This window comes from Myotis myotis, unplaced genomic scaffold, assembly GCF_014108235.1.
Source record: "Myotis myotis isolate mMyoMyo1 unplaced genomic scaffold, mMyoMyo1.p scaffold_m19_p_1, whole genome shotgun sequence".
Classification (NCBI taxonomy): domain Eukaryota; kingdom Metazoa; phylum Chordata; class Mammalia; order Chiroptera; family Vespertilionidae; genus Myotis; species Myotis myotis.
The window spans coordinates 2190388-2208486 of record NW_023416313.1 but is presented as its reverse complement, the minus strand read 5'-3'; the positions used below and the strand labels follow the sequence as shown (position 1 = coordinate 2208486).

The following is an 18099-nucleotide window of genomic DNA, read 5'->3' as shown; positions in this document are numbered from 1 at the left end:
CAGTGTGAAGGCAAAACGCCTTATTATTGGAATAAGAGGCTCTGGGGAATGTGTCTGATTCCTGCGTCATAAGTGAATGTACATCTATACACACACAGCTCACACAGGAATGGTGCTCCTCAATTCTGCTGTCTGGGAAGCCTGACAAGGCCCGCACGTCCACGCACAGCCTTTCTGGACGACGTGGTGTGGACGGCCCACAGGAGCGCCCTCTCTGTAGGGCGGCCGGCCCAGTGGCATCAGAAGCAGAGGCCATGCTGTCACTGTGATGGGCGACGGAAAGCAGGGAAGACGGTTTCATCAGCTAAGAAGCAGCCTGGCTCTCTACTGGCTTCCTCAATCTCCTAACTCACACAGAAGATACAATACACTGAACTCAGCAGACTTGCTGACATTAAAAAGGGCCTCATAACACGCCCCCCTCCCCTTTCCTCACAGACAACTGCAGTTTTGAAAGACAAAGGCCTGGGCTTCCCCCGTAGAAACTGTAGCAAAAGGTTTTAAAAAGTCAGGTTTTAGGGTTAAAAAGCAGAGAAACCTCCCTGCCTTTCCAGGAATGTCCTAGACCCGCGTTCTCTAAATCTCAAAATCCCTCTCCGCACACACAGAACGGCTTACGACCCAGAGAGGACGGAAGTAGTACATCACTATTAACTTGTCAAAGGTAACGTATATTCCATACCAGCTTGCCTCCAAAGAAAGCAGCCTTGGGAAATGAGAAGACTAAATTCAGGCTGTAGCTCAGCCATCTACTGTGAGACCAGGCAAATGACCACCTCATCTCTCTGAGCTTTGGTTCCTAATCTTTACAACAGGAGCAATTTTCTCACCTGTCTGTGTGATTGGCACAGAACACATTTCAGAGCACACTGTGTGGGCAAGGCTGTAGCAAACAGGCCCTCTTCCCACCGACAGGGAGGGTCCACCGGTCCACCTGGTGAAAGGAGTCCAGCATTCCCACCCAGGGTGCACGCCTGTGTCCAACAGCCCGCCTCCGGGACACGCCATGGACATGCTCATGCAGAGCTGCACGGACAAAGCGTGGTGTGCACGCCTGTGTCCAACAGCCTGCCTCCGGGACACGCCATGGACACACTCATGCAGAGCTGCATGGACAAAGCATGAAATGTGCACACCTGTGTCCAACAGCCCGCCTCCAGGACACGCCATGGACACGCTCATGCAGAGCTGCATGGACAAAGCATGAAATGTGCACGCCTGTGTCCAACAGCCCGCCTCCGGGACACGCCATGGACACGCTCATGCAGAGCTGCACGGACAAAGCATGAAATGTGCACGCCTGTGTCCAACAGCCCGCCATGCGGAGCCACGCCATGGACACGCTCATGCAGAGCTGCACGCGTTACGTACAACGCAGCACTGCTCCTCACTCCAAAAGGCTGGACAACCTAGGACCGCGTGACAGGAAGCCAGTGGGAGTAACCTTCCACCTGCCTGCCCCTGTGTGGAAGAAGGCACACTGCCCGCAGGGCCTGCCTGCACAGGGTGCTGTGGAAAGATTCCGAAGAAACAGGCGACAGAGGTCACAGGACGGAGAGCAGTGAAGGGAGTGGGCCTTCCTTCCCCAGGGCCTTTTCAATGTTGTTCCATCGCTTCTATTACATTCAAAACATCGGCTAAACGTTCTAACAGTGATGGAGGACATAGGCAACTAGTCGCCCCTCACTCCCAGGGTCGCCGTGTTCATCAAACGAAGAATAAAGGTGCAGCACTCTCGGGGTGTCCAGGAGGGGTCACTGAGAGGGTGCACTCCAGCCTTGAGGGATGGATCCGAGCTGAAGGGGCAGCGGGGCGATGGCATTGCAGTGGAGAGAGCATGTGCACACGGGAAAGTTCAAATTCTAAGCCGGCTCTTCGACCGGCTCCAGAAAGGGCGTAAGGAACCCGTCTCCTGTAAAGTTGACAACAGGAATGGAAAGAAAGGAACCCAAACTAGTGGGCTGCACCCCGATCACGAAGGCCCCAAGCGCCAAGCCCAGGAGCCGGACTTCCTCTTTGCAGTGGAAAACCACGGCCCTGTCCGGACGTGGAGTGAAAGCAGGGTGCCAGGCATGACTTCATCCAGACGGTCAAACAGACTGGACAGGAGCAAAGGCGTGAGGCAGCTATTCACTAACAAGATGCAACAGGGGAACTGGCCCTGGCGGGAGGGGGGACACAATTCTGTCCCTAAATCTGACCTTCTAACCATGCTGAAACGGCAGCTGAATGAGTAGGAAAAAAGGTACCCTGTATGTAAACAAATCAATATTTCCTACGTGTATGGTAACACACAAAGGCCAATTTAAGTTTCTATGATAACAAGAGGCAGAAGCAGAGAAAATAAAAGCCAGCTGCTGCAAGATTTCTGTTCAGACCACACCTCACCCTCACCCCATCGCCTGAGGCGGGAGGAGCATTGATGGTCCCCAGGCTTTGCATCTCAGTTCGTCTATCCGATCAGGGGCTGGCCTAGGAGACTGCTGAGAGCCTTCCAGCTGGCAAATCCACAGTCGACACCGCAGTACCACGAAGGTGGCCACGACACACTTCACCGCCTGCGGGACAAGCGAGGTAGCAAACCACGAAATGCACAAAGAACGGCTATGCAGGGACTTGGACCAACCACAGCCGATGACAGAGAGCCAGCAATGGACAAAGCATCTTCCTCGCGATGGCTGAAAGGTACCGACGCCGGGGAAATGCTGTGGGAACCGGCCTGCTTTAAGTCTTTGAGGCTGATGGTCCAACAGCTCACAGTCACTCTGATTAACGTCGGTCTGAAAGCTTCTTCCAGGGGACACAGAGCATCTACGGAATTCCCAGCACATCTAACTTGTCAGTTACTATGCTTACCAAGGAGAGGAAGACGAGAGACGGACTATCCAGACAGACAACGCCCAACCCTCCTGTAAAGGCAGAGCCATGGCCCCCAACCTGCGGCAGCCAGCCCAGGACCCAGCCTGTGGGAGTCCGACCTGCAGGAAGTCAGCTGCTGTCTAGTGACAATCCAGGAGGCTGAGCAATAACTCGTGACCATCAGCCAGGACTGGATCAGTACCTGACAGCGTCCCTAACTCTACCCACTTCCAACTCAGTGCCAACCTGAGAAAGCCAACCCTGCTCCCCAATAGCCACCTGTGATGCCCCCTTCCGTAGCTGCCCAGCCCCATCAGGACCCCGGGCCCCCTCTTTCTCCACTAGGAAGCTCTCCCACCCCTCTGCCTGCCTTGGGGTCCCGGCCAAACCCTAAACTCTGAATAAACAGCTGTTGCCTTTCTCGTGTGGTTGGTCTCCATCTATTTCCACAAAGAACAGTCTAGAACCGATGCTTCCCTCCAGCTGGTCAGTCCCTGACGTAGCAGCGAGTGAGGCGGATTCCAGGTCTGGAGAGAGCACCGTCCCCCCAGGCCTCTTCCCACAGAGCCCGCTCCCTGGGTTCTTAGTCACCCCGCCCACCGTCCGGGAAGCTACCACGTGTTGAGGAAGATCAAGGGCTTTGAAGTCAAACCCCTGGTCCCAGTACTTCATTTCCTCTTACAGTGATGGGACCTGGAGCCACTCCGAACAGCTCTAAGCCTCTCCCTTCATCTTAAGAAAAAGAGGCTTCCCTCTGAGACTGCATTAGAAGGGACTCTGTGTGAAGTAGCTGACAGGTGCTGGGTCCTCAACAGGGGGGAACGCCTTCCTCAGGCCCCAGCTGCCCAGGGAGAGCGCGGGACACCTGGGTGACAGGCTGGTGACCCCAAACCTCAGCACCTTTGACTCAGGTGAAATGGTGCCCAGACCCACTGTTTTCAAAAGACCAGGTTTGTTTCCATTTCCACCTTAGGGACGGGTGGCCTCTGGCTCCCCTTACGGACGGTGACTGGGCAGTGGTTCTGCTCCCCCCGCCCCCGCCCCCGCGCGCGCACACACACACACACACACACACACACACACGCGTCTGCGTTTAGCCACTTGCAGGTGCCACTTCAGAATCAAAGCCAGGACTTGCCTCTGTAACAGCGTTCAGAGTATGTTAGCTCACTCTTCAAGTCCTCTTCCGGATGGGAAACAAAGCTTTCATTGGCAACATTGTTATAAGCAGAAAAGATAAGATAAACTAAGAGTCAGAGGGAACTTTTGCCAAAAAAAAAAAAAAAAAAAAAAAAAGCTCTTCAGGGCACACTGGGGTTGGGGGAGAACTGGGGCTGAGTCAGAAGTTACACCGCTGGCCTGGGGGAGAGGGACCTCATAGCCACCCCAGGACACAGACCACGACCCGCCAGACGAGCTGGCTGCTCAGGGTTGCATGTCCACAGTCCAGGTCACAGTCCTGGGCAAAGCTCTCCCTTCCTGCTCTTCTACCCAAGTGTCCAAAGTCATCCTAAGGCTGCTCCAGGCCTCATCCCCCGAGGGTCAAGCCCAGGCATCGTGGCCTTTGTTCCTAGCAAAATTACTCAGCGCCACTCCGCCTTCCCAGCAGCCAGATGGGTCCACTGGAGGTCCCAGCCGGGTCGGGGCAGCTCCGAGAGGCGGGGTTAGGCGTGAAGTGGTGAAGAAAGCTCCCGTGCACACTGACCAGGGGCAAGCAAGCTAACTCAGGAGGCAAGGTTCGCGAGGCAGCCACGAGTCCTCCACAGGCCGAGTCACTCACCGCGCTCTGGGGCCAGGCTGCCGGCACTCACTGCTGTGATGTGTGATGTGTGATGCGGACAAGGCCCCAGCCACGCCTGTTCCCTCGCCCTCACACGGGCACAACGGGGCTGCTCTACGAAGCAGTGAGTTGGCACAGAGGGGCGCGTCATAGCACTGTTCTGAGGAGGTGCGTCCATGTTGCTATGTCCACGCTTCCCCAGGAGAGGCTGAGGGGGGCTCGGGAGACCGGGCGCTCCCGAGGGCAGGCCTGGGTGTGAGCAGGCCTGGGTGTGAGCAGCCCTGGGTGTGAGCAGGCCTGGGTGTGAGCAGCCCTGGGAAGCACACAGCTCTGAGGAGACCAGGCGGAATGGGAGCATGGGGAGGAATGATCCTAAGAAAAAGCTAAAATGGCAGACTCCCTGGTGGATCTGAACGTACGGGGAGGTGGTTTAACTTCTTGGAGTTGGGGGCAGGGACAGCTAGTGAATAAGGGAGAGACACAAAGACAATGCAGCGCAAAGCAGGGCAATGAGCAGCTCCAGGAGAAGGACAAACCATGAGAAGAAGGAAATGCAGTCCAATCAGACCAAAATCTCACCTGTGAGTAAGAGTTCCAGATCATAATATTTCACTAAAACCGTGACCACAGCATGCTGAGCAGATGGGGTGTGGGCAGAGGAGGGGACAGCCAGGGCTCCACACCATCTTCTCCCGCAGCACAGCACGCATGGGGAGACCCCGTGGACCCTGAAGGGGCTGGCTCTGGGGCCTGGGGCGCAGGGTGGAGGAGGGCGGAGGAGGTGACTGCTGTTCTTTTGGTCCAAGCTTTGCGAACTTCTGACTCTTAGAACGATGCACTTGTATAACTTTGTTTAAAATGGGTATTTAATTTTTTAGCAAAATCTGATACTTGACAGATAAGAATATCCTATTAAGTGGTGTGTTCTTAAACCTTTTGAAATCCAAACTTTGAAAATGTATGGACCGCAAAATATCCCCCCTCCCCAGGAAACACACACACACACACAGGCACACGGGCACACACACGCACACACACACAGGCACACGGGCGCACACACACACACAGGCACACGGGCGCGCACACAGACACACGGGCGCGCACACGCACACGCACACACAGGCACACGGGCACACACACACACACACACACAGGCACACGGGCACACGGGCACACGAGCACACAGGCACAGAATTTCTGCACAGGGTTTCCAGCAGCTGGCAAACTGCTGAAGGCCAGGTGAAAAGCCTTGGGATTATAGACTCTGGTCTCTTACAGAAAGTTTGTTTCAAATCAGAGCTTCTTATTCACTATAAAGAAAAGAATCCTAATGAAAAACAACTTAAAACGAGGCCACACTTGGCCTTAAATACCTGTGCCCGTCCCCAGCTGTCCCCCCACCAGAAGGCTGCACCCCATCCCTCCCTGTGGCTGAAGGGAAGACTTTGTTTATCGGGCTTTGCCTTGGCCTTGAAGCAGATTCCCCGAATCTCAGGAATGAGAACCCTGCTGGGATGGCTCAGCTGTTCCATTCTAGAAGCGGACAGGAAGTCATGCGCTCTTCACCCCCGGAAGAAAGGGGCCTCCACACGAACCTGAAAAGGCAAGGCCCCAATTCCCCACACGGGCGTTGGTTCCAATAACGACTCCAACGACTTCCTGGCCAAACTCCGGGAATCGGAGCAGACGACTCACACGCCCAAAAACGCAGAACTGAGCTCTGCTTCCGACAGGCCTGTCGCTCTGTGAGCCTCGCCATCAGCTCAGGCGCGAGGTAGATGAGCGGGGTCTCGAGGGGGCTGCTGGTGCCTTGGTGTATTCACTTGCGGGCGGAGGGCAACAACAGCCACCTCACGGGCGTTGTCGTGAAGGGGCCTGTCATTGGGGAAGGTGGGTAATAGCCCAGCTGTCCCTGCCCTGATGCCTGGAACCCTGGCTGTGCCACGTGACACAGCGGAAAAGACTCTGCCAGACCTTAGAGGGCACTATCCCGGTGGCCTGGGCGGCCCCATCTCCTCGCACGAGCCCTTCAGAGCAGAGCACCTACTCCCAGTAGAAGAGAGACGTGGCAGATGGGGGCGTCAGAGGGCGGGAGCAGGGGCCCAGGGGTGATGTGCAAGGACCACAGCGAGGCTCTAGGAGCTGAGAGCGGCCCCCAGCTGGCAGCCAGCGAGGAAACAGGTCTCGGTCCTGCACCTGCTCAGGTGGTCGCCCTGCCAACACCTTGGCTTTGCCCAGACCCCTAACCGGCGGCGCTGGGAGGTCGCCGGCCCGTGTGGTTTCGAGTCACTAGCGTGTGGGGATTTGAGATGTGTATGAAAACACCCCGCGGAGCATGTCACAGTGTCAAAGGCAGGATGGCCACGTTCATCCCAAACAACAGACGAGACTCGTTCTGAAAAACCTCGGAGAAAAGGTTTGGGGGGGTTCTAAATTTCCCAGAACACCTACAGCTCTAGGTTCCAGGTAATTCACTGCCCTTCCTGGAACTCACACACCTGCCGATACCTGTCCTGCCTGGGACCCCCTGGCAGGGTGAGCCTGTCAGAGACGCTGGACGCTGCACCAGCCCGGCCCCGACACCCTGCGGGGCTGTGGCACTCAGGACACTGCACCAACGTCACACCCAGGTCTGCTTCTCCCACCAGACTGTGAGCCCCAGCGCCTCACCTCCGGGTCCCACCTCGTATCTCCGCAGGGAGCACGGTCCGTGGGCACAGCACGGGGTCTGCATACAAAGCCCTGTTGTACTATACGACAGCACTTCATATCTGTCTATAGAATGTAGGTTCTCTGTTGGCCGGTGCGTGCTCTGTGAGCCTCTGTATGTCCCCCACCGCCACCCCAGCCACACCTGGAAAGCAGAGGCCGGAAGCAGAGCAAGAAAAGCAGACACTGCACCAACAGCTTCCAAAGTGGAGGGGCAGGCGGCCCCAGGAAACCCTGGTGCTGAAGTCAGGTTCACAGGGATGCGGGCTGCCTTCTGGGTACTTCCAATGGCAGCAGGAACACCTTGGACCTTGACCTTGGACTGCCTCCTGACCTTGACCTCAGGCTGCCTCCTGACCTTGACCTCAGGCTGCCTCCTGACCTTGACCTCAGGCTGCCTCCTGACCTTGACCTCAGGCTGCCTCCTGACCTTGACCTCAGGCTGCCTCCTGACCTTGACCTCAGGCTGCCTCCTGACCTTGACCTCAGGCTGCCTCCTGACCTTGGCCACAGGCTGCCTCCTGACCTTGACCTCAGGCTGCCTCCTGACCTTGACCTCAGGCTGCCTCCTGACCTTGACCTCAGGCTGCCTCCTGACCTTGACCTCAGGCTGCCTCCTGACCTTGACCACAGGCTGCCTCCTGACCTTGACCTCAGGCTGCCTCCTGACCTTGACCACAGGCTGCCTCCTGACCTTGACCTCAGGCTGCCTCCTGACTTTCCCAACCTCAAGACAGGTCACTTAGGACCTGGAATGTCAAAAAAAAACAACACACTTCACTAAAGGAATGTTCAAGGGAATGTATGTAACTGAAGAGACCACTACAGGCTAAGCTGTGCACATTCCATAGTCCTGCTTACAAAAGACTAACGGTAACCGAAAGCTGACGTTTATGTTTCCCCAAATACTAAAACACCAAACAATGAAAGAGAGAAAACACTCCTAAATGAAGCTGCCTGACATACCGCAAAACTAAAGATCACCTGCACATTGAACATTTGGGATTGTAAAGAAAAACCCAGATTCATTACATTCTTAATGAAGCATTTTTTAAAATCCTTGGCAACATAATATTTTACAACTTGTGAAATTCCGCCACATTCATGATTTCATCTTATCGCCAGAACTACCTCCGGAGCCGGAGGGGACAGGCCTTACTAACAATTAATTCCACATGACAGGCCAGGGGCTGCAGCTCCGGGAACGACGGGACTGAACAAACTCGCCCGAGGGCCAAGCTTCCCGGCCAAGTCTCCGGCCAGAAGCACTGAGGCCGGTTATCTTTACTATCCGCTGCGTACGGACATCCTGTCAGCCCAAAAGATGTGGAGGCGGCCTGAGTAACAGACACAGACATGACAGGGCTTTAAGATGGAAAAGAAGAAAACATCTGGCGGGTGACGTGGGACAGGTGAGGAGGGCAGTTAACAAAGACTTCGACTCACAGTCTAAGAAAACTATCTTTGAACTTCTAATTTCCAAGCCAAAAAAAACTTACTGGGAAAGGGGGCTTGCTAGGCTATCATAATCTTCTTATTTAAGAAAAAGCACCATCAGGTCTTTAAAGCAGGTGAACTAAGCTGTCTGGGCTCCGGGAAGAGATAGCGCCCCTCCTTCCGTGAAAGACCCTGGTCTTTGAATCCATAGGAAACCCAGGCCTGCTCCCAGTCACACACTCAGCGCCAGCTAAGCTTCAGTGGAGACAGTATCGTAATACCATCTAAGAAGCCACAAGGAAAAGCCAGTGGTCTCTAAAGGCCCTCCCAAAACAAGGTCCCTATAAACAAACCGCATGGAGCAAAGCACTTTTTTAAAAAATAAGAGAAGACAAAAATCCCACTAATTTAAGTGAAAATTGTCACTCAGTGGCATCACTACCTGACCAAACAGCTTTCATCTATTTTCAGTCCCTGTAATCAGCCAAGTAAGAGCAGCAGAGACAGGCATGCGGCTTTAAGAAAATCCAGCCCTGCCCTGCCCAGTTTTGCTCAGCAATCGTTGGCCCTCGGACCAAAGGGTCACGGGTTCAATTCCCGGTCAAGGGCTTGTACCTCAGTTGTGGGTTTGATCCCCAACCCTGGTCAGGGAACATGTGGGAGACAACCAATCCATGTGTCTTTCTCACATCGAGGTTTCTCTCTCTCTCCCCCCCCCCCCCTCCCTCCCTCTCTCTCTAAAAATCAATGAAAAAAATATCCTTGGGTGAGGATTAACAACAACAACAAAAATCAAGCCCTGTCCAGCCCATGTGGCTCAGTTGGTTGACCGTGGATCTATGAACCAGGAGGTCACGGTTTGACTCCAGGTCAGGGCACTTGCCCAGGTTGCAGGCTCGATCCCCAGTGTGTGGCGTGCAGGAGGCAGCCGACCCATGATTCTCTTGCATCATTGATGTTTCTATTTCTCTCTCCCTCTCCCTTCCTCTCTGACATCAATAAAAATATATTTTTTTAAAAAAAGAAAATACAGCCCACCAAATTCTCATCTTACCAAACAGATAAATTGGGAGATTAATATTTTAAAGGATTAATTACTATATTCCTTAGAATTGGAGCTTTCTAAGTCACTTAACATATGGTGCATTTTTTTTGCACATAATCATTTTCAACTGTTTTTAAACCATTACACAAAACTGCGTACACCTACTCAAGGCACTCCCCAAATTCCATTTATTTCAGACTCCCCAAATTAAAATCTCGTTAGAGACTAGGACATACAGAAGCTACAGTTGGCAGACCTCACACAACACGCAAAACACTGACGAAAGGCTCCTGGCAGGAGTTCTGCACCCAACTACTTCCTTAAGGGACCCATCAAACCAACGGGATATAGTACAGATGTTGCAAGTACAATTAATTATGAAGAATATGCAAGACAATGTTTTAAACAATTGCTTAAGCTTCCACCAAAGACCCTGGTCCTTCACTCTGAGACACAGTGCACCCCCTCTGGAAAGTGGAGGGAAAACAAAGTCCCCTTTAGGCGATCCATTTGCAAAGATCTCCGTGGTTTGGGCACTGCACCTCAGAGAACTTCCGCCCGCTGCACTTGGGTGGAAGAAGTAAAGGTCTGGGGCTCAGAGGCTCTCACCTCGTTTAAGACCCTCAACGGTGAGGAAGCTGAAAGGCAGGAGCAGAGCGACCTCATTCCAGGGCCAGAATGAGGCCCAATAGACTCTAATCAAGAACTCGACACTGCACCAAACACTAGGAAGTCATAGCAGATACTGATCTCCAGGCCCCTGCGGAGAGCTGAGGAAGGCGGATTCTAAATCACACACACCACCTGAGTGCCTGGTAGAGGAAAAAGCCCTCTCATTCAGATCCGCCTCCTGCCTGGCACGCCGTGCCCACCTCCGTCAGAGCACCTGCCAAGCAGTGCTGCCCCTAAGCATCGGTCCTTAGAGACCACGGCTCTCGGAGGCCCTTTCTGGGGAGGCAGCAGAGAGAAGGTGCCACCTGAACAGAGACCTCAAAAGGGAGGAAGCAGACCGGGCTGGCGTGGCTCAATGGTTGAGCTTCAACCTAGTAACCAGGAGGTCACGTTTCGATTCTGGGTGGGGGCATGTGCCCAGGTTGCTGGCTCGATCCCTGGGAGGGGGGTGGGGGGGAGCAGCTGATCAATGATTCTCTCTCATCATTGATGTCTCTATCTTTCCCTCTCCCTTCTTCTCTAAAATCAATTAAATATATTGGGGGGTGGGGGGAGAATGAGTGGAACGGGAGTGCCTGCAGCTGGGACGGAGGGATGGGAGGAGTTAAGGGCACAGATGGCAAGAAGGAAGGGCCTGCGAGCCGAGTTTGGACTTTACGGCTACAGCTGAGGCTGTGACATTTGCCTCCGCATTCATCTCGTTCACAGAGAGTTTCAGTTTGGCTGTGTGAGAACTTGGCGCTGACTTCCGTCCTGGGCCGCAGCACTCCGAGAGGGAAAGCCTGTCTTTGCCTCTGCCTCCCTCGGGGAAGGGAATCATGGCTGGGCCCTCGCCCGGTGTCCAGGAGTTTACGCGAAGGGTACGGGAGCGATTCCACCTGATGGAAGCAGCTGAGAGAGATACCCAGCCTGCAGGGCAGGCCGGGCCGGCAGCAGGCTGAAAGCCCAGCTTCCCCATCCACAACCTCGCCCTCGCGATCCCTTCCCCTTCGGAAACCTGACCTCTAACTGTAACTGCCTTGGCCTCCTTCCCTGGGTGTGGATTCGCCTCCCTGCCAGCCCGCCAAATGCTGGAGGGTTTCCCGCACTCCCCGGCGCTCAGGGCTGCAAAGTTAAATCTGCTTTTCCAGATTTCTTTTCTCCCCAATCCTAACGGAAGAAATCCAGAAGCGCGGGGCAGAGGGGCTGGGCTCCCTCCAATCGGAGCCGGCTCCTGCGCCCGCCTCTCGGAGCAGGAAACTCCCGAGGAGAGGAGCCGAAGACGGGCGGGCCTGGTGACAGCCCCGCGCCCCCAGGAACAGGCCCGAGGGGAGAGGGGCGGGTCCCCAGGAAGGAGGCCGCCTGCAGCGCTCTGGCTCCCGCTCATCCCGCAAATAAGACAATAAATAAAAGAGGGGCCTGGGCGGTGCTACCAGGCCAAATGCACCCCTGCCGCACCCCGAGGGCACCAGGACCCTCACAAGGACCCGTCAACACAGAGGTCCCCCCCCCACGCACGCATACACACATGCACACACGCGCGCGCACACATGCACACACATGCGGGGGGGTGGGCAGGCCCGGGTTCACGCTCCGACAAGCCGCGTGGGAAGGGAACGGGACAGAGCCCCCCAACTCGCAGGATGACAAGGGCACCCCCCGCGCGGGTCCACGCAAAGCCACCCTTGGGGACACACAAACAGCGTGACCGAGTCGGGGGCCAAGAAGGACCCCCCAACGATGGAGGGTCCCCGCAGTCGCCCTCAACGAGACGCAGTGAACCGGGGCCACTCGTGGGGGCCACGCGTGAGGGCCACGCAGAGCTACCTGCGGGCACACACAACAGGGAGCCGGCCACACCTGGGGGACTGGGTCCGAGCACCCAACTTTCCAGTGACCGGACCCCCGCGCGCGGCCCCTGGGTGCCGCCCCGAGGCCCGGACAATACCAGGGCGCCCGGCCCGCGACGGCCGGTCCTCCCCGTCCCCGTCCCCGCCCCGTGCCGACCCCGCTGTGGCTCAGGGCGGCGCCCGCCACCTCGACCGGCGACCCCGCGGCGCCCCGCTCAGACCGGCCACACCCGGCCCGGGACTCCCGTCCCCCCCCACCCCCCGCGGAACCTCTGCCGCCTGGGACCCACGACCGGTCCCGCGACCCCCGCCCTCCCGGCCCGGGAACCCGGCCGCCCGGGACCCCTGCCCGAATGGAACCCCCGTCCGGCCCCGAGTCCCCGCTCGGTCCTGGACCCCGCACCCGGCCGAGCAACCTCGCCCGCCCGTGAACCCTACTCTCCCGGGACCCCGCCCGCCGCCCGCAGCCTCACCTCAGGCCGCCGCCCGGGCTGCGCTCGCTCCTCACCGCCGGCGCCCGGGCCGAGGGGAACAGCACCCAGCGGCCCGCAGAGCCGCGGCCGCCGCAACAATGGATCCCAGGGCGGGGCCGCTCGGCCGGTCCGTCTCCGACTCGGGCCGGGGTTCGGGCTCGCGGAGCCGCCGCCGGCGCGAGGGAGCGGTGGACGCTGGCACCGCGCAGGCGCACTCCCCGCCCGCGGCCCGCGGCCCCGCCCCCGGCGGCGCCCGGGGTCCAGGGCCCGCCCCCCGACCAATGGGGAGAGAGATCCGCGGAGGGGGCGTGGTCTAGAGAAACAAAGGGAGGTGGGGTGGGGCGGGGCGGGGCTGCGGGGGCGGCACTGGTCCCGCGGGGAGGCCAGACCTAGCAGCTGGCCCATCCGCGGCCCAATCGGGGAGGGAGGCCAAGGTGAATGTCCGTTTGGAACCCGCTCAGCAGATTGCTCATCCCAAACCCAGAACGCAAACTTGAAGGCTTGGTCTGCCGAACATAAAGGGAAACTGAGGCCCAAGGAGCGAGACCGTCTGCTGCCCCGAGTCACCAAGTCCCATTCGCTCGTTCATCTTTTATTCATTCAGCCAACATTGTAGGGTTTGTCGGAGGTGCATCAGGAGAGGGAGGCGAAGGCTCCGTCCTTGGAGGAGCGCCTTCGAGCAGGTCCAGGAGCTCTCGGGGTCACTTCAACGCCTGAAAAGGGAGCCAGGAGCCCAGCTGCCACCCTCTCCTGCGGGCCACCTTTTGTGGTTCTGCTCTTCCTACCGAAACGTCCTCCTTTCCCCGCCTGGCACCCCATATGTCCTGACACCACCCATCACCTTTAACCTCTGTCCTCATCTCCGCGGTATTTGCTCTCTAGGCATCATGTGGGCCCCCGCTGGTTTTTCCCTGTTATCAGCAGCTCCCCCAGTCTCCAGGATCCCCCCTTCTCTGCCCAACCTCTGCGTGTTGGGGTGACCCATGTCTCGGCCAGATGCCCTCCTATTCACCAGGGATGCTCTTACTGGAACTCTCCCTCCAGGTTTTAAACACACGGTGGTCACTGCCAGATCCTTATCCCCAGCCCAGACCTCTCCCACCCGGCTGCATGCCCAGGAGGCATCTCACACCTGCCAGGGCCAAAACAAAGAGCTTTATTCAGTGCCCCTAACCTGCTGCTCCACATTCCTCCCCCGCTCAGTCAATGCTCTCCATCCACAGAGCGGCTCAGGCTCCAGCGTGGCCCCTCTGCAGTCCCAGGGCCTCACCCACCGTGCCTGTCACAGCAGCTGCAGCTGCCTCTGAAGTGTGAGCTCGAGTGAGGACAACAGGGGTCTGCCTCCGGGTTAGAGTCATCACTGTGCCAGAACAGGGCCAGGCACCCTGCAGGCACTCGGAATGCTGGCTGGCTGGCTGGCTGGCTGACTGGATAAGTGGGTGGATGGATGGACGGATATATGTGTAAGGTCTTGACAGTGGCTGGAGCAAACCCCATCCCCATCTCCCTGCGCGCACGCACACACATACACACACACATGCACGCGCACACATACACACACACCTGAAAACCTGGCTCCTGATCTGATTTGCCAACAAACTCCTGCAGGAACATAAGCAGCTCCTACCCTCTCAGCCAGGCCCGCAGTGTGATTGGGGTGTGCTCAGGGGTCAGGAAAACGCATCTCGGCACATTTTAGCTGAGTCCTCTGCTCAGGGCACAACAGGCATCCCTGAACGTTTCAGCAGCCATGTCCTCACCTGGAGCCGTGACTGGGTCAGGTCCACTTCCAAGCTCACTCAGGTTGGGGCCAGATTTCACTTCCGAGGGGCTGTGGGCCGGAGCCGGAGGCTGTCCTCAGGGGCTACAGAGCCTCATAGTGTGGACGTGAGTGCTTCAAAGGATGTAAGTAGAACCTCTCTGCCTAGTGTGCAGGATGAATTCTTAGTAATGTAACCTGACCGTGGGACTGACAGCCCATTGCCTCTGCCACACTGATTGGCTAGAACAGTTTCTCAACCTGTGGGTGGCGGCCCCTTTGGGGGTCGAACGACCCTTTCACAGGGGTCGCCTAAGACCATCGGAAAACACATATATAATTACATATTGTTTTTGTGATTAATCACTATGCTTTAATGATGTTCAATTTGTAACAATGAAATTGGGGGTCACCATGACATGAGGAACTGTATTAAAGGGTCACGGCATTAGGAAGGTTGAGAACCACTAGGCTAGAAGCTGTCCCAGGCTCCACCTGCACTCATGCATGCGGTGCTGGGGGGATCAAATGTGCCAAAGGCCGACTCCCAGAAACTGAGTTAAGACATGAGTGCATTGCCCTGGTCGGCTTGGCTCAGTGGATAGAGCGTCGGCCTGTGGACTGAAGGGTCCCAGGTTCGATTCCTGGTCAGGGCACATGCCTGGGTTCTGGGCTTGATCCCCAGTAGGGGGCGTGCAGGAGGCAGTCAATCAATGATTCTCTCTCATCATTGAGGTTTCTATCTCTCTCTCCCTTTCCCTTCCTCTCTGAAATCAATGAAAATATATGTTTTCAGCTGCTATGTTTGTGGTTGTTTGTCATGAAACAATAAAAAAAAATGAATACAACAACCTAGGTCCCCTCTCCATTACATACATTCATAGCACCCTGGACTTTTTTTCTGGCAATGTTGTCACAATCATACTTACTTGTTTAAAATTTCTCTCTTGCGCCCTAGCCAGTTTGGCTCAGTGGATAGAGGGTCAGCCTGCAGACTGAAGGGTCCTGGGTTCGATTCCAGTCAAGGGCACGTACCTCGGTTGCAGGTTCTTCCCAGCCTGGGCCCTGGTAAGGGTGTGTGCAGGAGGCAACCAATCGATGTGTTTCACTTACATCAATGTTTCTGTCTTTCCCTCTCTCTTCCACTCCCTCTAAAAAAATCAATGGGAAAATATCTTCTGGTGAGGATAAATAAATACATAAATAAAATAAATTAATTAAATCTCTCTCTGGCCCCTAGCATGAACGCCCCATGAAAGTGGAAATGGAGTCTGTCTGGCTCATCACTGGCCTCCAAAAGCCCAGCACCATTTTGTTCTGGGGCCATTGGTGGGTGGCTGGCCCTTCTCTCCCCCCCAGCCCGCTTTCCCTGGCCGAGTTCCCCTATAGAGACCCAAAGAGCTTCTGGCTTCCCAGCTTCCCCTGGAGCCGGAGGTGGTCATGTGACACGGTCCTGGCCTGGGACACAGAGTGGGAGTCGCTGAAAGGCTACTGGCCGCGGTGCCCTGGGGCCCATTTGGCCCAGACCACAAAGAGCTGAGTGTTTATTGTTCAGGAATTTTGCAAGTCAGTTGTTCAACACAGTCGGTCATTACTTAACAATTAAGTTATACAAACTTACAATGAAAAATTATATTAAAAGCAAAGAAAATACTCAGAACGACTTCCTAATTATTTTACCACCACTTTTAACGATCTGCTTTGAAAAATTCTGCAACCGCGGTAACTGCATGATGGAAATGCTCCACGATGGGGTGCTGCGGGGGCCTCCCCCCGCGAACACAGCCACCAGCGTCATGTTGAAATCGGGGCGGCAGGAGCGTTTACACCACAGAAATTGGCAGCTGCTGCGGGTCGGGACTCTTCTCCTTCCTCCCACCCCCAGGACGCCAGGAGCTGGAGCCTGACAGCACAGCTCGCCGTCTAGGGAAGACGCTGCTCTCCGGGGCAGGGAACAGACGCCGCTGACCCTGCCTTTGCTCGGCACCAGGGACTCCTACCTGGAACGCACACGTGATGCCCGGAGCTGGAGCCGCCGTCTCGCAACCGCGAGCACCGTCGGAATCAGAGAGATTCTGACTTAAAAATCCAAGTGCTTCCTTTGTTTAGGCCCCGTTAGTCCACTTTCCTGTGACTTCCAGAATTCCGACCTGACGAGTGTAGGCATCCCACAAAGTCTGTGAATGAATAACCCCGCCCGCTGCTCCTTCCTCAGCCGTGTCTCCGACTTGGGCTTGCATCCACCAGGGAGCCAGCCCGGCAGGTGCCCCAGGGATGAGGACGCTTTTCCGTGTAGGAACTGAAATTCGGAGACCTCTTTGTAAAGGCAGAACAGTCCCTCCTGGCCCCAGTCTTTCCAATGCCGTGTCCGTTCGATGGGAAATAAACCAGGGTTTAGTGATCTAAGAGTGGGACCGGCACTTTCTGGGGGGACTGGTGACCTCGTCTGACACTGTGAAGGGGGAGGGGGTGGCTTAGTGCCCCGAGGCCTCCTCCCCGACTCTCCCAGTGACATTTCTCTTTAGAAAAAAATAAATTACAAGCTGCGTATAGGCCCAGGGGAGCTGCCCTCCACGACACTCCCTGAAGTCTTCCTGGATTCGGGGGCTCGGGGGCGGGGGCGGAGGCAGAGGTCAGCCACTTGGGGGCCTGTGGGAAATCCAGGTCCGGTTTGGGATGGGACGTCAGCTCACCGATGCGACGAAAGCGCGCGTGCCTGCTGCAGTCACCTGTTGCTATGTAACCAAGGCCCCCAAACCCAGCGGCTTGAACAACTGAGGTTTATTGTCTCACAGCAGTGGTTCTCAACCTTCTGGCCCTTTAAATACAGATCCTCATGTTGTGACCCAACCATACAATTATTTCCGCTGCTACTTCATCACTGTCATGTTGCTACTGTGATGAATCCTCATGTAAATATCTGACATGCAGGATGGTCTTAGGCGACCCCTGTGAAAGGGTCGTTCGACCGCCAAAGGGGTCGCGACCCACAGGTTGAGAACCGCTGATAAACCATGGGTGGGCCCTGGCCAGTGTGGCTCAGTTGCTTGGGCGTCAACCAAAATGTTGCTGGTCCGATTGGGGCTGGATCCTTGGCCGGGGCGTGCAGGAGGCAGCTAATGGGTGTTCTGCGCTCGCAGGGATGTTTCTTTCTCTCCTTCCTTTCACTCTCTGAACATCAGCGGGAAAAACATCCTTGGGAAAAGCACTGCTCACCACAGCGCGGGCCTTCTCTCCTCGGACACACCGGTGCCTGCGTTTCCCAGACCCCTTTGCAGTCGGGTGGGGCCACGGGACAAGTTCTGGCCAACGGGCCTCCTGAGCCAGCCCAGGACTTGCTGGTTTGTCGCACGCACCCTCTCCCTCCACCGCAGCAAACTCTGGGGTTTGGGTTGGGATTTAAGTAGCTTGGAACATACAGCCCCTGGGGGAGAAGGGTCCAGAAAGGAGGCTGCAGGCTCTGACACCTCCCTGCCCATCTGCCCTGGGGCTCCTGACATCCCAGGCTGGGGACGATTCGGGAAGGTGGGTGCCAT

General features: G+C 56.3%; 1 protein-coding gene across 3 annotated transcripts in view; it reads right to left on the bottom strand.

The window, feature by feature from the left end:
* Positions 1-13007, bottom strand: part of AFAP1 (actin filament associated protein 1) — an 85859-nt gene extending 72852 nt beyond the window's left edge. For all 3 annotated transcript variants that reach the window (XM_036328193.1, XM_036328170.1, XM_036328177.1), the window contains exon 1: positions 12805-13007. The gene's annotated coding sequence lies outside the window, so the exon portion shown is untranslated. The remainder of the gene's footprint in view (positions 1-12804) is intronic.
* Between the last annotated feature and the right edge of the window lie 5092 nt (positions 13008-18099).